Source organism: Culex quinquefasciatus, chromosome 2 (assembly GCF_015732765.1).
Source record: "Culex quinquefasciatus strain JHB chromosome 2, VPISU_Cqui_1.0_pri_paternal, whole genome shotgun sequence".
In the NCBI taxonomy this organism is placed as follows: domain Eukaryota; kingdom Metazoa; phylum Arthropoda; class Insecta; order Diptera; family Culicidae; genus Culex; species Culex quinquefasciatus.
In genome coordinates, this window is record NC_051862.1 from 132,020,977 (window position 1) to 132,044,567 (window position 23,591).

A 23,591-nucleotide genomic window follows, 5' to 3' on the forward strand; every position below is an offset into this window, starting at 1 on the left:
ACTTTGATACTAAAAAGTTATCTAGCAGAGGTGTTTTTTTTATATATTTAGTATTTGCAAATTGACTTTTTTAGTACATTGCAAGATAACTTCTGCTATTCTGCATTTTCAAATTTCAATTCAAACAAATACAGGGGTTGGACCAAATGATCGGGAGTGGCAAAATTCAGCCACCTGAGGTATCCTAGATTTTAGATTTAAGCTTGATCCATTTTTTTTGAGCAATAAAATCCGTTGAAAGTCCTTCGAGATATTGCTACACAATGTCATCCCATTTTTTGGCAACACGAATTTTGCAACATTTTTGCTTGCCAAAAATCAACGTCAATTTTTAAATTGTTCATTATTGTGTGATAGAAATATAAATAGAAAAATAAAGTTAGAATCATTGACCAATCATTTTTGGCAAGAGGAAATGTGTCGCCAAAAATAACGTGGCACTGTTTTCTATAAAAAAAAGGCTTCAGATAATAACGGAAACACTTTTCAATTTGCATTAGACATTTTTGCTATTGTGTATTGAAAATGAACGTGGAAATGCTTTTGTTGTTGTTTTTATTTGCTGATTTCAATATAGCAAACTTAAAATTCATACTGATGAAATTGATGTCTTTGGTTCACAAGACTTCATAAGATTTCTTTAGTAACCCCCATTATAAATTTGTGTACTTGTGATCTTTGTTACGTATGTAAATTTAGTTTTAAGTGAATCATTACGTCAAAAATAAGTGCCTTTTGAAAAGAAATAAACAATCTTTATTAAAATTAAAGCATCTTACGATTTGCCCTCGTTCATTCAAGTATATTTTTTTATAAGTGTTTGTTTAGGCCGTTGCAAATATTTTTCAAAGTTTATGGCCTGAATAATCCAAGCCCCCCCCCCCCTCTCCATCAAAATCGGCCTGAATAATCCAAGGGGGTGTGGCTGCCAATCCCCCGCGTGGTCAGACCAAAATCCAGCATAAAGCTGTCAGACCAAAACTGTCAGACCAAAGTGGGTTTGGCTACCAATCCCTCTGTCAAACCAAAGAGCAAAAGATAAACAAACCCAAGACACTGATATTGGTGAACGCAAATTAGGCAAGCCAATTTTGCAACAAAAATGTTTTTGCAACAAAAATATGTTTTGAAGCTAACAAAAATAGTCTATTGCCTATAAAATGATTAAATTAATCGGCTCTTATCGAAAACAGATTAAATAAAAAGATTTATAGCATTTTTTGTTTACTTAAAATTTCAACCAAATTTTCGATGTTTACCTAAACTGCCCATAATTGAACATTCGGCTATTATGCCAAATCAAGTATTCCGAGAAAAACGCGTTTTAGAGTTTGTCATAAATTCTCTGTCAAGGCAATTTCCCATAAGAGTGGCATATTAGCCGTTTGGTTTTTCGCATCGGCAGCCAAGTCTAAACACTATTTCAGTGAAATTCAAGTTCCAGAAGATGCGTTGGAACATCCTCTACCACCTGGTGCTAATATCTCGTTTTTGCCACAGGTGGATATTAGCCGTTTGGGCAGTAAAGCATCTTGCAATAAAAAAAATGCGGAATGGTGAATCTTCTTCTTAAATCATCCCCATGGAATAATCAGGGGGAAAAAAATATTAATGAAAATTAAAGTTTGATCTACTGAAAACCAGTTAAAATGCATTTTCCTGTGTTTCTAATCATATTTAGCATGATTGAACTAATTTGAAGACATTTCAAATATTCATGAAAAACAGTGGAATCTCTCGTTATCGATATTGAAGGGACAGTCGGGAGCGGGAGGCATCAAATTATAGAACGTAAAATCAAAGCAATCTATTTGAAGGGACTGAAAAATGTATTGACAGCTGGAGCAATATCGATATCGAGAAGATCGACAGCCAGAGAGTCCACTGCACCAATGTGCAGTCCTACGAAAAGTTTTTTCTTCGCGAAAAAAAATTCCGTCAATCCAACGATATTTTGAAAACTAATTTTTGGAAAGCAACTGGACGCGTGCAAAATGCATTTTAAAACATTTTTTTTTCAGCCGAATGTTGAAACCTAGGCTTGTAATTTCAATATTAAAATTTTTTTTGACCCCCCCCCCTCCCTGAACTTTGGTCAGAGCCGAGGGCCATAAACTTCAAAAAATATTGGCAATGGTCTTAATAAAAAAAATCAATTTTTAAAACAAGATAAGTTGCGTATTTAAATTACGATCATTTTGGTACCCTAACATGTAAAGGTCATCGTTGGAATTTTCAAGTTATCGCAGTTTTAGTGAAAAAACGTTACTAAATCCACCTTAAGGTGGTTGGTGCCTTCCTCACAATCATGTTGTATTTTAGGTTGTATTTTCAAATTTATTTAAGAGTTTTTTAAAGTTTTTTTTTTATTTTTTTTTTTTGAATTTAATCTTTTTATTTTTTTTTTCATTAAATTTTTCAATAATTATTGTTTTTACCAGAACAGCAATTTTCAATTCTTTTTTAACCAAATCTCCAAAATAAAGGAGAAAGGGGAGACTTGAAAATAAATTTAAAAATGCTGATATGCCAACATTAGGTGCACGATGGAATTGCATGCTTTCGCTCTAGTCTTAGTAAACAATGTCTTATGAGTAGAATACTTCAGCAAGAAGTTCGTGTGAATCTTTGTCGAGACAAAATGATGTATTCAGCAACATAATTAATAAAGACTTTTTCCAGAAGACACGCAGACACTGCTTAAGCAATGTGGCAACCGGGCGATACGCATGCTGCGCGGCTCTCGCGCGTAAGCAAAAAGACCCGGCCGTTGAGGTTAGGCAAAAATCACCCTTTTTTGTACCTACAAAAAAACTTTTTAATGGCATAACTTGAAAAGTACTTCACTAAACAAAATAAAATTTAATAAGGTCTTAGGGGACCTCAAAAGGAACAGAATAAGGCTTGGAATAAGGCAAATCCGGACAAAATCGGTTCAGCCAGTTCTGAGATAATCGTGTGGAAAAAAATCATGTCTACACACATCCCCACAGACATTTGTTCAGAATTTGATTCTGAGTCGATAGGTATACGTGAAGGTCTATCTGAGAGATGTATTTAAGTCGTTTTTTTTCGTTTTCGTCATTTTTCCATTTTTGCGCGTGGCGCGTCGAAAACCCCAGTTTTTATTTCAAAAAAATCGTATCTCAGAAAATTGAAATCATAACTTCACCATTTTCTGATACGTTATGTAATTTTTTTTCGAGGTCCCGAGACCTTCAAAAAAGCATTTTAAGTTTTCATACGACCTGTTCGAATTTTAAGCTAGATTTTTGAAACTTTTTAATTCTTTTCCCAAATAGCCAAATTAATCACCTTTCTTTTGCGTCTAAGGCAGCTAAAATCGGATCGAATGGCACGGAAATATGATTTTATGAAAAAAGTGGTTTTTGCGAAAAATGACGAAAATGGCCATTTTTCGGACCATCCTAACACGGCTTTGGTCACCCTAATGGCAAACAAATACGGGTCTTATTATTTTGGCCAACGAACCCACAGAAAAATTTTGAGTCCGATCGGAGAACTTTTTTTTCGAATCATGTTTCGTGAGAAATTTCTGTATAAAGATATTAAAAAAAATGAAATTTCTTGCAAAACTGATCAAACAATTCAAAACTAAACGTAATAATATTATTTGGTCATTGAATCCAAACAAAATGTGTTGTTAATATCCAAAATCGTGCCGCGAAGCCAACAAACGAAAATAAAAACATCAAAACAGAGCGGCAAAAAGTGGCTCGCACATTTTTTTTTCTCCTCCCAGTCTGCTCAATTTGTTCACGCTGCAGTATTTATGCTCACCGTCTCTCGGTGTGGCGTGGCGCGGTGTTTAAAGGTTTATAAGCAAGAATAACATAACACAACAGCATGCTGGTGAACGGGTGGTTTGGGGTGGTGTAGAGAGGATTGACGGGGAGGAGATAAACATTCCAAGCCATGACGTCACTGATTCGCGAATTTGTTTTGTGAGAGTGTTTCTCTCGACATAGTGTCTTGCGGTGAGTAAAAGCTTCATCTCAGAGAGAAGAGTTTTATAAGGCTTAAAGATTGAGAGAGGGAGAGAACAAAAAAAATGCAGAGACCGGTGTTTTGATTATGCTCTCACTTGCATGCTACAAACTGGTTCTGTCAGGCTTTTCGGCAATAGTGTCCAGGCTATGCTGGATTTTTTTGAATTTATACACCCAAAGGAAAAATATATCTCAAAATCTGCAACAGTGGATTTGCTGCAGAAAATGTCACATTTTATAACATTTTTTGCAGCAAGCCCGTAGATCATTTTTGCCCGCGTGTAAATATTTTAGCGATCTGCAGTTCTCACCAACACATATAAAGCTGGCCCGTTCCCGAGCAACAATCCAAAGAGAAAAATATGTTGGTGCTCTTTCACTCACATTTCATCAAGCGTCCATGGCGCGGTGGTAATGTGTCGGATCAACAATCAAAATGTTGGTGGTTCAATCCTCTATCTCCCCTATATCGCAAAAAATGCATGAGGACAGTTTTCATGCAGATTCTGATATACTTTCATGCCGCCATGCATAATAATCATGCGACTGCCAGTTGGGTGTAACGTCTCATAAAAATAAGTTAAGGTAAAAAATTTAAAAAAAAAAATTCAAAATGCATTTACAGTAAAGACAAATTTAAATTGCCAGTATTTAGACGTCTAAACAAGTCACTTGTAAGATTCCATTCATTATACTCATCTAAAGATAAAGATTGCACTCAAGTGGTCACAACACTCAATTACGTAAATTAAGGTGCAAACTGCAGACGTCTAGAGAGTGCATTCCTGATCAATCAATTAAACTGATCACCACCAGAACGGCGTCAACAGCTTCAGAATGCCTCTCCCCCTTGTGAGGTGCTTATTAGCCACAGTGCCCAATGTGTTCTACATGATTGCAATTCCCGCGGATCGTTGCTCATCGTCGTCGTTGTCTTTCGAGTCAATCAGATGTCTCACAGGTGGATTCTTCCCGGGGTACTCAATCATGTGACGCTGCTGCGACAACAAGATGCAAAACCACCGGGGCGGGTCTTCGTCACTGGCAGCCGTGGAATCTACCCTAGAATGTAGGAGGTTGCTTGCTGTTGGAATGCACGGAAATTTTTAAATTTATATGGAATCATAATTCAAGTCCAAGTCCAAGTCCAAGTCCAAGTCCAAGTCCAAGTCCAAGTCCAAGTCCAAGTCCAAGTCCAAGTCCAAGTCCAAGTCCAAGTCCAAGTCCAAGTCCAAGTCCAAGTCCAAGTCCAAGTCCAAGTCCAAGTCCAAGTCCAAGTCCAAGTCCAAGTCCAAGTCCAAGTCCAAGTCCAAGTCCAAGTCCAAGTCCAAGTCCAAGTCCAAGTCCAAGTCCAAGTCCAAGTCCAAGTCCAAGTCCAAGTCCAAGTCCAAGTCCAAGTCCAAGTCCAAGTCCAAGTCTAAGTCCAAGTCTAAGTCTAAGTCTAAGTCTAAGTCCAAGTCTAAGTCCAAGTCTAAGTCCAAGTCCAAGTCTAAGTCCAAGTCCAAGTCCAAGTCTAAGTCTAAGTCCAAGTCCAAGTCCAAGTCCAAGTCCAAGTCCAAGTCTAAGTCTAAGTCCAAGTCCAAGTCCAAGTCCAAGTCCAAGTCCAAGTCCAAGTCCAAGTCCAAGTCCAAGTCCAAGTCCAAGTCCAAGTCCAAGTCCAAGTCCAAGTCCAAGTCCAAGTCCAAGTCCAAGTCCAAGTCCAAGTCCAAGTCCAAGTCCAAGTCCAAGTCCAAGTCCAAGTCCAAGTCCAAGTCCAAGTCCAAGTCCAAGTCCAAGTCCAAGTCCAAGTCCAAGTCCAAGTCCAAGTCCAAGTCCAAGTCCAAGTCCAAGTCCAAGTCCAAGTCCAAGTCCAAGTCCAAGTCCAAGTCCAAGTCCAAGTCCAAGTCCAAGTCCAAGTCCAAGTCCAAGTCCAAGTCCAAGTCCAAGTCCAAGTCCAAGTCCAAGTCCAAGTGTTATTGATTTGAGGACATCTTAATTCTGAGTCGCATTCAGAGAGCATTAAAAAAATATCAGGAAATTCAAATGAGGAATTTTCAGTGTCAACCCGGATGCATCTCATAATGGCGAAGCTCGCGCCCGCTCACTTGCGGTTTTCGAGAACCACAACCACGGCGCATCTTCCTGGCAAGTTAGACGCCAAGTCTTCCTGGCTGAAACTAGCTTGCTGCACATCATGTGGGAAAACATGTGGGCCGCCACCGGGGTAAGTATACTCCGGCTGATGGTGGTTACCTTCCACCATCAGCCTGGGACGGCAATTTTAGCCTGGTGCCGTTGTTTTGTCATATTATCCGCAATCAGTTGAATAACTAATGAGAGACGAGCTGCGGAGTTTGGCTCTATTCTAAGGGGTTTCCCTGAACAGCTACCGAGCTGGGACTTCATGGAACCATGGTTGGTTGGTTGAATTGTGGTGGGAAAATTACACCGAGCAAAACGGCGAAGGGACGACCGTAAGTATATGGATACTAAATGACCGTCTAATTTTAGCGACCAATGGGAAGATTACCTGGCATGGTTTGAATAATGCTAATGACTTATATTGTCACTGAGGAAACTACGCCATGAATAATGTTTGTCATTGTTGGTATCAATAAAGATTACTGAATCATGTGCAATTTTCCACAATTTTGCAAATCCATTTCTATTGACTTCATAGAGCAACATACATAGTTTTCGAGTCTCAGAGACCAATATATGTGAATCCAGAATTCCTTTGAAAAGCAAACTACACGAAATCTAAAAAAGTTGTCCCTACTCCCTTTTATTCTTAGGGGTAATTTTGGACCCTGATTACGAATCCGAGGTCCATTTTATGATATCTCATGACGGAGGGGTGGTACGAGCTCTTTAATTTTAAAACATTCGAATGTTCCCATCTCCACCGCACACCAGGGACAAGGATAGGAGATTTGAAAGACGGGTATCCACTTTTTAAACAGGACAAGGGAAATTCTCCACGGTATCCACAGGTAAGTTTCACTTGGACGGTAAAGACCGTTTGCATTGTTGTTTGAATTCTTCGTGTGTTCTCAATTCTAGTAGAAGTGCTTTCAATTCTAGATTAAATTTTCATAAAGTCCTATCTGCATACCCAAGTAACATTTTCGGCTTTATCAAAGCTGTCACAACCGCTATAAAACCTATCAGCAAAAAGCAACATTAAAACACTTAACTAACTACCCAGAGCCTTGATAAACCCCACTTAAAACCCAAAAGGACCTCTGCAAAAGGTTGTAACGGCCTATTATTAAAAACTACATAGGATTTCATGACTTAACAACTGAATCCTAACAACATCCTTAAAGCCTTGATAAAACCTTTGGTAAAACATTGTCAGGAGTTATGGAAAAATTACATTTCATACGTCTTCAAACGTCTTATGCCAAATAGGTTTTATTTTGACAAAAATAAGTCTTCGTCTTGCCAAATGAAATTATGGAGATGGTTGTCAAAAATGGCGATGATAAATAATAAATATTAGAGATAATCAAAATAATTGAAAGCTTATTTCTCATAATTGGTGGCTCAAATACAGCTGCGGTTGAAATTTTATTGATAAATATAGAGGAGATTCAGCCGAAAAAATCAACCCGCTTCATCAACAATCATTATTTTAAAATTACAATTTTTAATTAAAAAAAATATTTTTGCAATTCCGTCGTGAAACTACTTACTTTTTCTGTCATTCTTGAATGACGAAATAGCCTACTTTTCTGTACCAAAAATAACAGAATCAAATAGCAACACTTTTCAAAATAAATGCTGAAAAGTTCTACTTTTCAGCACTCAAATGGGTGCTGAAAAGTTGAACTTTTCAGCACTTGTTTCGAAAAGTAACACTTTTCAACATTTTTTTGATTTCAACGACTTATAGACAAAATACATGAAAATTTGACTTAAAATTTCACTCAGTGTGTGTTTTTTTGGAATTGCAAAAAATGTTGTATGGAACTCGTTGCAAAACTTGATTATTTCAGCACTCTTCGTATTTATCCAACTCGGTGAACCTCGTTGGATAAATGTACGACTCGTGCTGAAAAAATCCTCTTTTTGCAACTTGTTGCATAAACTACTATTTTGTTGCAGTTTTTTTGAAAAACAAATTTAAAATATTTTTAAACATCTATCGCTACATTATATATACCAGAAATTCAGCATGAATGTGTGTTTTTCGTGAAATTTAAATCAAATTTTTCTTTTCTCTATTTGTTTAACCAAGATGGTGGTCAATCAAATTCAATCAGAACACGCGTTTAGCGCCATATTTGTGCACTACTAATTGGCCGCGTTAAATGCTTTTCAGGAGCTTCTGGTTTTAAGTATGCTTTTTGCATGCCTAATGGCACTTGACAGCTAAAACACCCTTGCGATAAAACCGATTGAGATGACATTGCCATTGGATTTTTAAGACTCCCTTAAAACTTTCATAAAACCTTATTGAAAGCCATTTAGCTTTTATTGTCACAAGGTTTTATGTCCGAGCCATAAAACCTTGATAGAACCTACTAATTAGCTCTTGCTTATTGTTTGCGGTGAATACCCAAATAAAACTATAAAGCAATCAAGATGCTACCATGAAACCTCAATAAAACTATGTGGTGGTTAGTTAGTTTTAAAAATGTTACTTGGGTAGGAAACCCATGAGCAATATGTTGTTTTGAAAATTTAATCTAGAATTAATCTCTTCTCTTATTGGATGAATTAAATAAGCCGAATTTTTGCTTATCAATCCAAAGGACGGAGATCGAACCCCGTCGCGAGCTCAAGTGTTTCAGTAATTTAATGATTTAACGAGTCCAGAACAATCTCATTGATAGCTGATGAGAATCGAACTTAGAACCATTCGCTTACAAAACAAAAAACGTAATAGTCAAGATCTAGGTTAAATTTGAGTGGTTGCTGACCTGTCACATGTCCACATAAATATTCCCTCTATTAGAGTTCCACCATAATGGCTGCCATCTTTGTTTGCACATTCCCAGGTCATTTTTGAGCAATCCAGGGTTTATATTCGATTTCATCTCAGAAATAGAATCAACTTCAGACAATTTTTAACGTTTGAATTTATTCCTTTTCAATTTAATCAGTCGCGACATGACGTCGTCTACACAGAAAAAAATAATTCGGTAAATTTACATCATTTATGATGTACCAAAAGTGCACGTCATTAATGATGCTAATTTAAATGAGTTTCATTTTAAATTTACATGTCATCCAACGTAAATCTGCCGAACAAACTTTGCTCCAGAATCGTGTAAATTTCCGATGAAACTTACGTAAATTTACCAAAGGGGAAATTTTTTTATCCGTTGAATCCAGAATCCGATGTAAATTTCAATCGCTTTTTGGGCCATTGCAGAGAATGATATACTTTTAATTTTTTTTTTTCGATCGAATTTGATTGCTGAAATTTCAAAAGGGATCGTCAAAGAATTAAGAGTAAATCATTCAACATATAGGCAGAAAGGCTAAAAAATTACATCAAAATCTAGATTCAACGGAGAAGCATCAAGCTACATTTTGAAAAGTGTTAAATTCGCTATAGAAAGTAAGTTAAAAAGGTAGAATGTGAAAAAAAACCTAAATAAAATACAAAAATAAACTTACTTTATATTGAGATACAACTTTCCGGTTGATAAAAATGAGCATTGTAAAAATATGATACAAAACAAAACAGTTAAACTCTTCTGACTAAAGAACCAAAAATAACATAATGCCATAATGCGTGAGAAGAAAATAATAGTTACATCTGTTTGTTTGGTTTTTATAAGAAACAAGTCCAGAACCTTACATAAGTTCTGTTGAAACAAATTCTTTGGGATAAAGATGAACATACCAGAAAATAAATTTATTTCATGCTGTCATCGGCAGACGAGAAGTCACAGGTCGTCAGCGCGTTTGATATGCTGATGCTGATCGTCAACGTCGGGTTGATGCAACTGCAGGCGAATATGTTGCTCGACGCCATCACTCACGGCCGTCGTCTCCGTGAGGTTTATCATGTCCAAATGACCATAGCCGATTATCATCGGCTCTAATTCAAAGTGTTTCACTTTCTCTCGTTGCCTTACATCACGCCCGCACCCTGCAATACAGCTGCTGGTTGTGTTCGCTGTCTACGCTCTGAAAAATTGAATAAAAATAATTATTAGAAATTTATATTTGATTTGATTGATAATCTATTCGTTTGGGACTGACAATTTTAAAAGATGGAAAAAGTCAAAGCATTTTGTAAAATGAGGATTTTCAACTGGAAATAACATTAAATCATTTCTGCTGTTTCTCTTGTTGGTCCAGATGTTACGGAAATAACTTACCTCCTAAATATCCATGGCGGTTGTTCACAGGTTCCAGTATTCTGGGTGTTGTGCAACTCAATTCTTAATTTCATTGCACAATTCAGCGACTTTTATTAGCGATCTGAAAAAAATAAATTTTTATGTTTTTCAATATTGTTTGATGTTATGTACACAATGCTCACTTTCGGAATCTGCACGCTTACCAGGGGAACTCAAATTTGAGTGGATCCAAGCAAAACGGCGCAAACCGTAGTCATACAAATTTGACATCGAGTACCCGAACTTAATTTTAACATGGTGAAGCCGATGTCAAATTTGACATGCTTTGTGTACCGGAAAAATCCTCCAGGAAAGCAGAAAAATGGTTCCGGGGGACGGATATCGGTTCGGAATGACAGTGAAAAGGAAATTGTCGTTTTGGGCTAGTTTTTTGCCGATTTTATTTGAATTTTAATTGTGTTGAATTATAATTTTATCATTAACCTTATCATTTTCAGCATTTGAGCCGAGGATCTTGTTTGGCGGAATTCGACGGAATTGACTACGGGTGGACGAGGGCTATCGAGTGAAACTTGCCGATATAGTTGAAGAGTTCGTCGACGAGGTTGCGCGTGCTGTCGGTTCGTACGATTATCCAGTGGGTTGATGACGATACTCTTGTCGAGCGGATCGCCGGGGACGATCTGCCAGTGGTGAAAGACGGACAGGCAGAAGGCTTGGCCTTGGGTGTACGTTCGCAGGTCGGTTTCAAGCCAAACGAATCGATGGCGGGGATCCGGAGACGCGTCCAGGGTGACGTGGCCACGTCGCCGGCCAAGAGCGGTGTACACGGAGGAAACGCAATCGGCGGGGGCTTGCACTTCGACGAAGTGATACGATTCCATGAGGCGGGGTGTGGCTATGGAGAAAGCGGAGTAGGTGACTCGGCGGGCGGTTGGGATAATTTGGCGACCTCCAGGGTCGAACTTTCCTGGGCGACGGATTCGTCGGTAATTTTGAACTTGACGTTCCGAATGGGTTCCTCGCAGAGTGGTCCATCACGCGAGCCCTACTGAATGTCTTGCACGATGGAGTTTTTGACGGAGCCAAGCAGGGTATTGTCCGCTTCGAAGAACAGCGTGTCATCGACGAGGATGTTTGGGCTGGTGATGTCCGATTTTGATCGATCGTGATGTGAGCAGTTCCCAGTCATAGTTGACCTGAAAGAACTCGCCTCGTCCTCGGCCAGGCCCTTCTCCAGCGGTTTTGCAATAATTGCAATCATTTAGTTGGGCGTCTCGGCGAAACACTTGAGCGAACTCGTCTCGACGACACTCTCGCAAAAGGCCACCGCCGGATCGGATCTCGGATTACATCTTGCGCAGGTCGTGCATCACGCAGCCCAGGTAGAGTTCACAATTGCCGAGAATAACGTGCTCGCCAGATTCATGCACCCAAGTCGAGAGTAATTGGTAAGATTTGTTGACCATGCGCAGGCATTTTCGGGAGTTCCGACGGGTTGACCGGTTCGACGGCTATCTTGATGATAGACTGGGTGTTGAACTTGAGCGAAGATATACACGTCTTCGTTCATGTTGACATCGGTTATAGTCGAGGTTTTGACGATGCACTAGTCGATGGGAACTCGATTCCCGGCGAGGACGTGGTTCAACTCGACCTTTATCGCACCTCGTAGATCCACAACCGCCCGACCCACAGCGTACGGGAATCTTCCTCGCCCATGAGAACTCTGACCTCCTGCCCGGCGTGCAACGTCCCGCTCATAATCCGCGCCAACATGTGGAAGAACGTGCAATCTTCCGTCGGATATATTTTCGAGCTGTGCACCATCAACTGCGCAGTCTGGTCACAGTTCAGCATGTCCTGGTAGTTTCCACTTTACTTCACCCCCGTGTAAATGTGATCAATCTAGCTCTAGTGATTGAAAGTTCTACACGCACATGTTCAGAAACTCACAATAATCCCCAACAGATTCCAAATTAACCTCAACAGCGACCCTTCCTCCTTCGTCACCCGAATGTTCAGCTTAGCCAACACCCAGTCAAATCAATCCGAATTTTGAAACGGAATCTAATTAGAATCGTACACAAATTCCGTTTCAAACGCAACAACCGGTTCGAACACGGAACCGGTTGTTGCGTTTGAAACGGAATTTGTATACGATTCTAATTAGATTCCGTTTCAGAATTCGGATTGAGTTAAATGGGCAGCGGCTCTGACGCACCAAACAGTCCATGAAGGCCACCTGCATGGTAACGCTACGAAACTTCGCCAAAAGGATCGGCCCAGAGTAAATTTAACGGCGGCCACTTCCAACAGAACAAAAGCGTGAAACGGCAAGGATAGCCCTCGCGGTTAGGCAGATCGCCTCGAAGATGGCTGCGTTGAGGGTAATACCCTTGGAGACGATTGCCGCCGGAACGTAGTGATCGTAGAATATCAGGTGGAGCATCAGCACAAGGAAGGTAATCGTGTCCGTGCTGACACTGTCCGTGAGGTTGCGCAGAAGCGGAGAAAAAATGTAGACAAATACTAGCACGGCTGCGGCCGTTTTAAAGTCCTCCATGACGGTGTCAAGTCGGAGGCTTCGCCGGCATAGATGAGATATCCGATGACGGTTCCGAAGATGGCCTGTCCAAGTATGCTTTGCGGTTTGAGAGCGTCCGTGTACAGATAGTGGAACATGATCAGAAAACTAGTGATGATGGAAAGTTGCTGGCTCAGCCGTGTGGCACCTAGGAATTCATCCGGAAGTGTGTACATCTGAAGGTTGACGTTAGCTTCAGCTCCTGCAGGAAGTTCGGACTCGTGTAATTGTCCTCGAAGTCGGCATTTTGGTACAGGTTGATGTCATGCGCGCAGTTCGACGGATTATACTGAAATAGAACCATGAAAACAATTAGACCAAATTTATTGTTAGTAAATTCTTCCATCCCCGGCAGATTCTGCCTCCCAACTTTGGCAGACAATCCGTCAACCGGTGGACCAAATCCTCCTCAAATAATGAACCACTAACATTACAAATAGCGCCTTGTACCGTCATCGGGGGCGAATTGGGACACATGGGGTGAATTGGGACAGCTTTTTTAGCAATGTTGCAGCCTAATATTTTAATATTTTTGAGTGGTTTCGAGTAGACCAGATTCAGAGCAACAAAATGTGTACATCCATTTCCAAATGTGAAGCATTGAACTGGTTCAGGGTTGTTACGGGAAATTCGAAAAAAACCCGCGCCAAATCCGCGCCGACCGAAACCCCAATCCGCGCAAAATCAACGCCATATAAAAAAATTGCGACCAACATTCAAGAAATGTTATTTCCAAAGAAAAACTAATGCAGAAAGTATTTGATAAAAAATGAAACTCGTTTTATGTTTGAAGGAATGAAAGCAAAAATCCTTTTAAAAATACCTCAAGAGACGTCAAGAAAAGTGTCACAAAAAAATCTTCAAGCAAATCAGAGCGAAAATAATTTAGACCACTATAAACAAAATTTAAAAATCTAATAAATGAAATTTAACTTCAAAAATATAAGCTCATAAAACCAAAATCTAAAATTTTAATATGATTAAATTTTTGATTTCGAAATTCTAAAAGTTGAAAATCTATGAATTTTAATAAAGATTGTGATCCAAATTCCTCACTAAAATTTCATTCGGAAACAAATTTCATTTCCAATATTTGAAATATTTTCTTCTGTAAATTTAAGAATTTCAGAATTCAAGAATTTAAGAATTTAAGAATTTAAGAATTTAAGAATTTAAGAATTTAAGAATTTAAGAATTTAAGAATTTAAGAATTTAAGAATTTAAGAATTTAAGAATTTAAGAATTTAAGAATTTAAGAATTTAAGAATTTAAGAATTTAAGAATTTAAGAATTTAAGAATTTAAGAATTTAAGAATTTAAGAATTTAAGAATTTAAGAATTTAAGAATTTAAGAATTTAAGAATTTAAGAATTTAAGAATTTAAGAATTTAAGAATTTAAGAATTTAAGAATTTAAGAATTTAAGAATTTAAGAATTTAAAAATTTAAGAATTTAAGAATTTAAGAATTTAAGAATTTAAGAATTTAAGAATTTAAGAATTTAAGAATTTAAGAATTTAAGAATTTAATAATTTAAGAATTTAAGAATTTAAGAATTTAAGAATTTAAGAATTTAAAATTTAAGAATTTAAGAATTTAAGAATTTAAGAATTTAAGAATTTAAGAATTTAAGAATTTAAGAATTTAAGAATTTAAGAATTTAAGAATTTAAGAATTTAAGAATTTAAGAATTTAAGAATTTAAGAATTTAAGAATTTAAGAATTTAAGAATTTAAGAATTTAAGAATTTAAGAATTTAAGAATTTAAGAATTTAAGAATTTAAGAATTTAAGAATTTAAGAATTTAAGAATTTAAGAATTTAAGAATTTAAGAATTTAAGAATTTAAGAATTTAAGAATTTAAGAATTTAAGAATTTAAGAATTTAAGAATTTAAGAATTTAAGAATTTAAGAATTTAAGAATTTAAGAATTTAAGAATTTAAGAATTTAAGAATTTAAGAATTTAAGAATTTAAGAATTTAAAAATTTAAGAATTTAAGAATTTAAGAATTTAAGAATTTAAGAATTTAAGAATTTAAGAATTTAAGAATTTAAGAATTTAAGAATTTAAGAATTTAAGAATTTAAGAATTTAAGAATTTAAAAATTTAAGAATTTAAGGATTTAAGAATTTAAGAATTTTGGAATTTAAGAATTTAGGAATTTAAGAATTTAATAATTTAAGAATTTAAGAATTTAATAATGTAAGAATTTTGAAATTTTAGAATTTAGGAATTTAAGAATTTAAGAATGTAAGAATTTAAGAATTTAAGAATTTAAGAATTTAAGAATTTAAGAATTTAAGAATTTAAGAATTTAAGAATTTAAGAATTTAAGAATTTAAGAATTTAAGAATTTGAGAATTTAAGAATTTAAGAATTTAAGAATTAAAAAATCTAAAAATTTAAAAATTTAAGAATTTAAGAATTCTAGATTAAATTTTCAAAACAACCTATCCCTCATGGGTTTCCTATGCAGAAAGGACCTTTTGAAAATTTAATCTGGAATTTAAGAATTTTAAAATTTAAGAATTTAAGAATGTAAGAATTTAAGAATTTAGGAATTTAAGAATTTAAGAATTTAAGAACTTAAGAATGTAAAAATTTAGGAATTTAAGAATTTAAAAATTTGTTTTTATTTTGAATTTTTCTCTTAATTTTGATTTTTTGATTTTTAAGTTTATTGGAGTTTTGAATGTCAGATTTTTAAAATTCTGAATTTGGAAATTTCGGATTATTTATAGTATGATTTTATAAATTCGTTTTTTTAATCCGAATTTTAAAATTTTTGATTAAAAAACTATTAAAATGTAATAAAAAGCTTCGAATTTTTGAAATTTGAATTTTGAATGATGGGGCATTAATTTTTAAATGTTCTGATCTTTTTTATTTTTCGCCAAGAACGTTTAAATTTAGAAAAATATTTCTACGGGTAAATCCCATCTAAAATTCAAAGGCAAATTGAATATATTCACTATAAAATTAAAAATTAATAAGGTTAAAAAACATTGCTAAAAACTCAAAAGAAATTTCATCTTCAGAGCCGGATATATTAAGAAATGAGTTAAGTGTAGTAATAATTTTATTTAAGAAATTCTCAAACATAGATTTAAAAAAAAATAATCGCTACATAATCTTCAGCTTAATTTTTCGACGGTTCGTATTAAGAAAATACAAAGATTTTCAGAAAAAAATCTACTATTAAGAAATTAGAATTGCACTCAATGGAAAAAACAAATTATCGTAATTGCTGATAATATCCTTCTTAATAAATAACTTGAAAGTAATTTTATCTCTCCCAATTAATTTATTTATCAAAAGTGCCATCCGCGCCTGAGCAAAATTAGTCAGCAAATCCGCGCCGTCCGTAACAACCCTGTTGGTCTAAAACGTGCTGTCCCTATTCGAACTGTAGTCCCGATTCACCCCAGATGACGGTACATTAACTTTGCATGAGACAGCGCTAGAAGAAATCAGTCCACCGGCGGATCGATTCCTGTTGGTCAACCGGCAAAGGATTCTGTCCACCGTTGGATAAGTTCCTCCTGCAAAACATTACTACCGTTGCACCGATTCTTCATGCACAACCACGAAGGTGGACCGATTCCTCCTGCACAAACTGCAAAGGATTCCGTCCACCGGTGAACCAGTTCCTCCTGCGAAACTTTCCTGAGGAAACTGTCCACCGGTGGACCGATTCCTCCTGCACAAACTGCAAAGGATTCCGCCCACCGGTGGACCGATTCCTCCTGCACAAACTGCAAAGGATTCCGCCCACCGGTGGACCGATTCCTCCTGCACAAACTGCAAAGGATTCCGCCCACCGGTGGACCAGTTCCTCCTGCGAAACTATCCCGAGGAAACTGCAAAGGATTCCGTCTACCGGTAGACCAGTTCCTCCTGCGAAACTTTCCTGAGGAAACTGTCCACCGGTGGACCGATTCCTCCTGCACAAACTGCAAAGGATTCCGTCCACCGGTGGACCAGTTCCTCCTGCGAAACTTTCCTGAGGAAACTGTCCACCGGTGGACCGATTCCTCCTGCACAAACTGCAAAGGATTCCGTCCACCGGTGGACCAGTTCCTCCTGCGAAACTTTCCTGAGGAAACTGTCCACCGGTGGACCGATTCCTCCTGCACAAACTGCAAAGGATTCCGTCCACCGGTGGACCAGTTCCTCCTGCGAAACTTTCCTGAGGAAACTGTCCACCGGTGGACCGATTCCTCCTGCACCAACTGCAAATGATTTTGTCCACCGGTGGACCAGTTCCTTCTGCGAAACATTCCTGAGGAAACTGTCCACCGGTGGACCGATTCCTCCTGCACAAACTGCAAAGGATTCCGTCCACCGGTGGACCAGTTCCGCCTGAAAAAGTACCAACGGTATGGCAATCTCTGAGGGGGAATTTTATATCTTACCTGCACAATCCGGAACTCCGTGCGTGTCTAAGTCACTAAAGTGTCACATTCAAGAGAAAACAAAATTATAAGTACCTCAGCAAAATCAAGTTCAGTTCAGTGATCTCAAATTTGCGATTGAAAATCAAAACAAACCCATCTCAATTTTGAGATCACTGAAGCGAACTTCATTTTGCTTGAACGAACTTAAAAATTGAGTTCCCCCAGTAAGCGTGTGGGGAAACGTCATCTTTGATGTGACATTTCTCGTGGTGAATTTAAAGAATGTTCATGTTCGCTTACACTATTTTGCTTGACATTCCCAGCGAGAAATTTAACGCCACGATCGGCTTCCATCAGCCCGATTTTATCCAACGATCAAACTGATTGCGTTACGTTTCTCAGAGAGTTCAGGAGGCGCTGTTATAGAGATGTTCAAAGCAAAGTAAAATAGTAGAAGTAAGAAATGTAACACTCTGATCAGTCTGATGGTTGAGCGTTATATTAGAAAATCGATACTGATAAGTTCCTTACTGGATCACATCATTTAGGAGAGAGGAAACAAGCTTTTTTGATTTTATTATCCGCGCACCACCAAACCAAAGTGCGCATCACCTCTGTTGCGCCGAACAAAAATGTAGTGGTTTGCCGTTATCGTGTACATCAGCCTGTGGCGCATTCTGATTTTTGTCTGCTTTCACAATATCGAAAAAATTGTATATTTCTAGCAAAACAATGCCAAAGGACCGTTGTGGGTTTGTAAACAAAGAGTGTATCCCTTTTATGCCAGATGTAAACATCCTCTAGCGTGAGCAGGACACACTCTTTGTTTACAAACCCACAACGGCCCTTTGGCATTGTTTTGCTAGATTTGTTTAGATGAACCTACTACCGTTTTATTCATCAAGCTATATAAAAAGATATGTTCTGTCAAGAAATTTCTTCCCTCTTTTTTGAAGCTAATTAAATTTTCAATCTAGTATCTGTCTTTCTATATTTTTAAATAGACAATTTAACAAAAAATCAAAAAAAAAAAATACGCTGTTTTCATGTTTTCCTTATTGATATTTATATATTAATATTTTTAACTTGAATTGAATTCATAAAAAACAGCGAATACATTTCAAATCAATTTTAAATGTTTTTACACTCAAAGTCAAAAGTATCCCTCAAAAGGGTACTTTCAATCCTCAAAAAGGATATTTTCTATCCTTTTTTAAAGTTCACCCGGCGTCACCCTTTTAAAAGGGTATGTCAAATTCAGTACATTTTCGATACCCTTTTAAAGGGTGACGACGGGTGAACTTGAAAAAAGGATGCTTTTTACTTTGAGTGTAGGCCGTTGCAAATATTTTTCAATGTTTATGTCGCCCCCCCTTCAAAATTGGTCTGAAAAATCAGGGGGAACATTTTTTTCCAAAAAACTTCAAAATTTCCATGAAAATATAAGTTATTATCTGAAAACAATCTAAAATGCATTTTCAGCATTGATAATCATCATTTAGCATGTTTGGGCCTGCTTAAAAATGTTTTGAATTTTTATGAAATTCTAATGCACAGCACCGCAAAAATTTTATTTTTCGCAAAAAATAAAATCATCGTCAATACTTACATTTTTTGGAAACTAATGATGGCAAAACAACTGGACAGGTGTATAATGCATTTTAAAACACTTTTTTCATTCAAGTGTTGAAACCAAGGCTCGTAATTTAATTTTTTATTTTTTTGCCCCCCCCTCGACTTTGGTCAGAGTCGAGGGACATAAACTTCAAAAAATATTTGCAACGGCCTTACTTGTAAAAATGTCATAGTGCTCATCGAAAAAAGCTTAATCGTAACTTGTAAAAATAATCAGCAATCTAAACTCAATTTCAAATTAAATTTCCCTAAAATCGAAGAGCAATTCAAAATATTATTTTTATAATTATTTTTTCAAGGAAATTTTGTACAGTCGATTCTACACACAAATACAATGTACAACTATTTATTGTATTTGTAATCAAATGATGAACTTTCAGGCTTTTTACACGTTTTTATTTTTGATCGTAAAAAAAATCTAAACATAGAGAACACTTAGACTGAGCAAACGCCATAACCGGGGAAAACATTTACTTCCCCGTGGAAGGGGTGATCAGACAAATCTCGTCTCGAAAAATGCGACCGGGGCCAACTGGACCGAACCCTGGAAAGGCAACTACGCTTACCTCTACACTATCGGACCCGGCAACAAAGAAACATTTGCTTATAGGACCTAATAAAAAAAAGTTCAGATATTAGAAAATAACCAAGCTTTAGGACCCTGTTGTTGCCCTTTTCCTACATTTATTTCGTAAAAAAAAACTTACCCGATCTGACGGAAGTTAGGAATGTCCCATATTGGAAATGGAAAAAGTCATGGTTTCCACGGCTGAACATTGAAGTGGTGAAAAATGATCAACTGTGGCCCTGGCATCCTTGGCATGCATAATCTTTATTTTCTCAACTGTCAACGAGTAAAAAGACTTGGCTGGTGAAAAAAAAGTTGTTTTGTCCTGGGACGGGACGGCTGGATAGAGTCTTCTTATTGAGTGTTTACGTTTGTATTCTTCTTCTGTTTTTTGCAAGAAAATTCGTGTTCGAAAACAAATATCAAGCAATCTGTGATTCAGATAGCTTGACAATTCAAATTTTCTTGATGATGTTTTCAACTCAGTGCTCAAGCATGTGGATGACTTGTTGTTTAGTTTCTCCTCGCAGATTTTTTTTTTGAATTTGGCTGTTAAAATTTGCGGTTGGACGTGGGATGAGAATCCTGAGTTTATATTCCATCGTTTTACGGTGGATCCGTTCATAAAGAGCTGCCGGATACAAATTACTTGAAATGGTTGGCAAATCAAAGATGAGTCAAAAAATGTTCATTTCTTCAATTTTTAATGTGTTTTTTTTTATGAAAGATTTTTCATTTTCATTTGGATGTGAAAATGCAATACGATTTCATTGCGTTTTCTTACATCAATCTAAAAATCCTAAAAGCCTGCAAGCGAGCCTGCAAGTCATTAAATGGGAGGGGAGATTTTTTTTTATCTGCTCCTGTCGTTGTCCCGTTACGCAAAGAAAGTAAACAAATCTTTCCCAGTTCCCCAAAGAGGAGCACGTCGAATTCAACGGCAATTTTTACTCAACTTTAAAGAAAGTTAAAATTCCTTGGGTCGCACGCCCTAAGGTGTCAGAATCGAAAGAAATGGCTGGCAAAAATTCAAATTTGAACCAATTCATTCACTTCAAAGAGCATAAAAGTTTGTTTTTCAATTTGTGGCAAAGTGTTGAAATAAAAAAGTGCGAAAAAAATCAAATAGGCTAAACTGTGGCCATTATTTTTGTTTGCTTTTTAAATCCAGTTCTACAATGTTGTTTCTTCACGCCACATTTTAATTTCATGGGAAGCACAGGTTTAATATTGTTCAATCTAGATGACATTTCAATGTAACGCGCAAAAAAATAACAAGAGTTTTAAATGGGCAAAAGAATAGTCGGTTCATGAAATGTATTGTTTTTTAAAATGAAAATGCTGATAAGTCAACATTCGGTGTACGATAGAAATAAATGCCTTTCAATTGAAAATATTTTAATCAATCTATAGCGGTATACGCACTTCGGAAGGAACCGGTCAAGAAAAATCAAATGGGCAGTCAGTCAGAGAGGGTGAAGAAAAGCCCCAAGAAATCGCTCCTCTCCATTGTCCTGCTGTTCGTAAAGCTGTTTCTTGACCCCTTTTCTTCCGATTTGCATACTAGCCTTATTAATGCAATTAAAAATTATTTGTGAAATTGATTTAAATTCGTTTTATTTTTTTTTTTTCAACTCAAATTACAATACTTCTCATTTTCTCCTCATAAGAAAGGACTGGTTTAGGTTGACAGAAGCGGCCATGTTGAAAGTGGTTTAGTTTGACAATAGGTTTTTTTCTCTTTGTTTATCCCATCCCAGGTTTTGTCCGTTTTTTTGCTTCGATCATCGAAAAACATCAAACGTGTTCAACCTGAAATATCCGGCCAAGAAAAATGCTCTTCCCTGAACCGAGAGCATACCAAACTTGGGATCCTGCAAATCAAATGAATTGTAGAAAAGCCACTGCCGTAGCTATTTTTTCGACTATGCGCTGGCCTACTGGCAGTTTGGTCCCGATTCACTCGCGTAATTTCTACAACAAAGGTTATTAAATACAATGAACTATATCTAGTTTTGAAAAAGCGCATTTTACGTTTTACCTGAGCAGAGTTGCATCTATCTGCATTTGTTGCTGCCCCTTCAAGTGCAATGTTTGTTGTCCGGAACCTGTTCTGTTTGTTACACCTTCGAATGCAGAGTCGCCTAACTTTTGAGCGACTCCGGTTCCTCAGAATTTGTCGATTCCTGCTCATTAACTGGATGTTTCGGCAACAAAAGCGAAAGTTCTTCCAAAACTCTTGCCGAGATTGGTTTCAAGAATATCAACAAAAACAGCAAACCAATCTTAAACGAAAAGTCAATTTGTAAACAAGCATTGCATTCGGATGTAAAATTCACTTACATGCACAAGAAATGCTGACAACCTCAATTAAAAACAACTTCACTTTGCTGCGCGCTAAACATAAATAACAACACCGTTCACTTCAGCTGTCATTCGCAAAATTATCTTCAAATTTAAAAATACGTGTTTTTAAGGTTTACATTTAGATGTTTTACATCAGAAATGTGTTTACATGTTTTTCATATTTTCATATTTGTGATTTTCTGAAAACAAAAGTTCCGTTTACATGAGATTCGTGAATTACGTTCAATCTCATTTTACATAAGGGCTCTTTAAATGCAATACAACTTTTTAAATTTAATTTCAAATTTACATTGAGCATGTTTACGTTGGAAGCATGGTTTCAGTTTCGGGTAAATTTAAATTTTTTTTTCTGTGTAGATCGCATCACCTTGCCACTCTTCATCAAATCTATATCCATCGTGGAGCAACAATCCAGCTCCAGCCATGATTGTCCGGGAAAAGTCGTTCCGAAAACAACAAAGTCATAAATGTCGTGCAGAACAAAAGACACTGAATCAGCATAAAAAGCTCTCTGCAGTCTACGAAGATGACAAGTGAACACACACACACGCGTCATATCTTCAACCCAGATTTTCCACTCTGTTGATTGACCTTTTTGAGCAACTAGCAAAGCTACTGAAAGAAGAAAATTTAATTATCTGCTTTGATATTTAATGAATCAAAATAATCTGTTTTTTTTTGTTATTATTTTTCACGATTTAAATTTCCCACATTTTCTTTGTTCCAAATTTCAATATTTAAATCCGACTCCACCAGTCAAATGGAAATAATTTCATTAGAGCAATAAATTAATTCCGCTTCTATTTTTTCCTGATGCTGTCCAGTTTGGTTTTGTTAATTAGATTAATCAGTGTTTCACCCGTTCGGTTCAATGAGTTCCGTTGTGCAACACCCGAATGGTCCTCCACACATAATTTATTCCAGCTCAATGATTTAAAACGGAAACTTGCTGGCGTTTGGAAAAACAAAACAACACACACACATCAAAGAGTTTATCAAATGTGTTGATGTTGGCAGCGGCCACCCGCAACATTCATTGTTGGTTTCGGCAAATGAAATACAGTCTCGTGATTGAACAAATTTGCAAATTAGAGGCATCGTAATGTGGTTTGTGGGCAGGGTGATTAGCTCGATACCGTTAAAGGCATGGCATGGACTCACACACAAGCAATCAGATATCCCTGTCATGCCATATAAACACAAACACACACTTTGTGAAAGTAATGGTTATAAATTGGAATTTAATTGTTGGCAACGTGATTAAAGTCAGGCTAACCGTTTGTAAAGATCAACTTGCCGGTTGATCTGTAACTAATTTCGATGCGCATCGTTTGAAGGAGGAATGATTTATCAAGCAGATACGTTGTGTTTCTAACACGATTTGATTTGCAGTGCATTAACATTTGGTTTGAAAATAGTAAGACAATCAGGCTGTATCATTTATCAGACGCCAAATTGTCACATTTGGCATTTTGGTATGATTTCATTTATTAAGCCATGATTGGTACTGCCTACTGAGTTTTGTAATGAGTGCTATAGAATAACTTTCATGAATTTCGTCAAACTTATTATAATTTTTATGTTTGAATAAAATTATCATCATAACAAATGTCTTAGTAGGCAGTGCCATAATGTGAAACGTAATTAAATTAAGAAAATTTGGAGAAAAGCACTATTTATTTCAGAAAATCGGGAATATCTTTGCTTATATTGAACCAAAATTG

The 23,591-nt window shown here is 36.7% G+C and overlaps 1 long non-coding RNA gene and 2 pseudogenes across 1 annotated transcript; all 3 read right to left on the reverse strand.

Moving 5' to 3' along the window:
• Nucleotides 1-10,763: 10,763 nt before the first annotated feature.
• On the reverse strand, nt 10,764-12,220 carry LOC119766326 (annotated as a pseudogene).
• Nucleotides 12,221-12,493: 273 nt separating this feature from the next.
• Nucleotides 12,494-13,376, reverse strand: LOC119766327 (annotated as a pseudogene).
• A 7,931-nt stretch (nt 13,377-21,307) lies between these two features.
• LOC119767325 lies at nt 21,308-21,891 on the reverse strand. The gene is made up of 3 exons (XR_005277457.1): nt 21,844-21,891; nt 21,542-21,785; nt 21,308-21,474 (listed from the first exon to the last, which is right to left on the reverse strand). It is a non-coding gene; the product is annotated as an uncharacterized LOC119767325 (long non-coding RNA).
• Between the last annotated feature and the right edge of the window lie 1,700 nt (nt 21,892-23,591).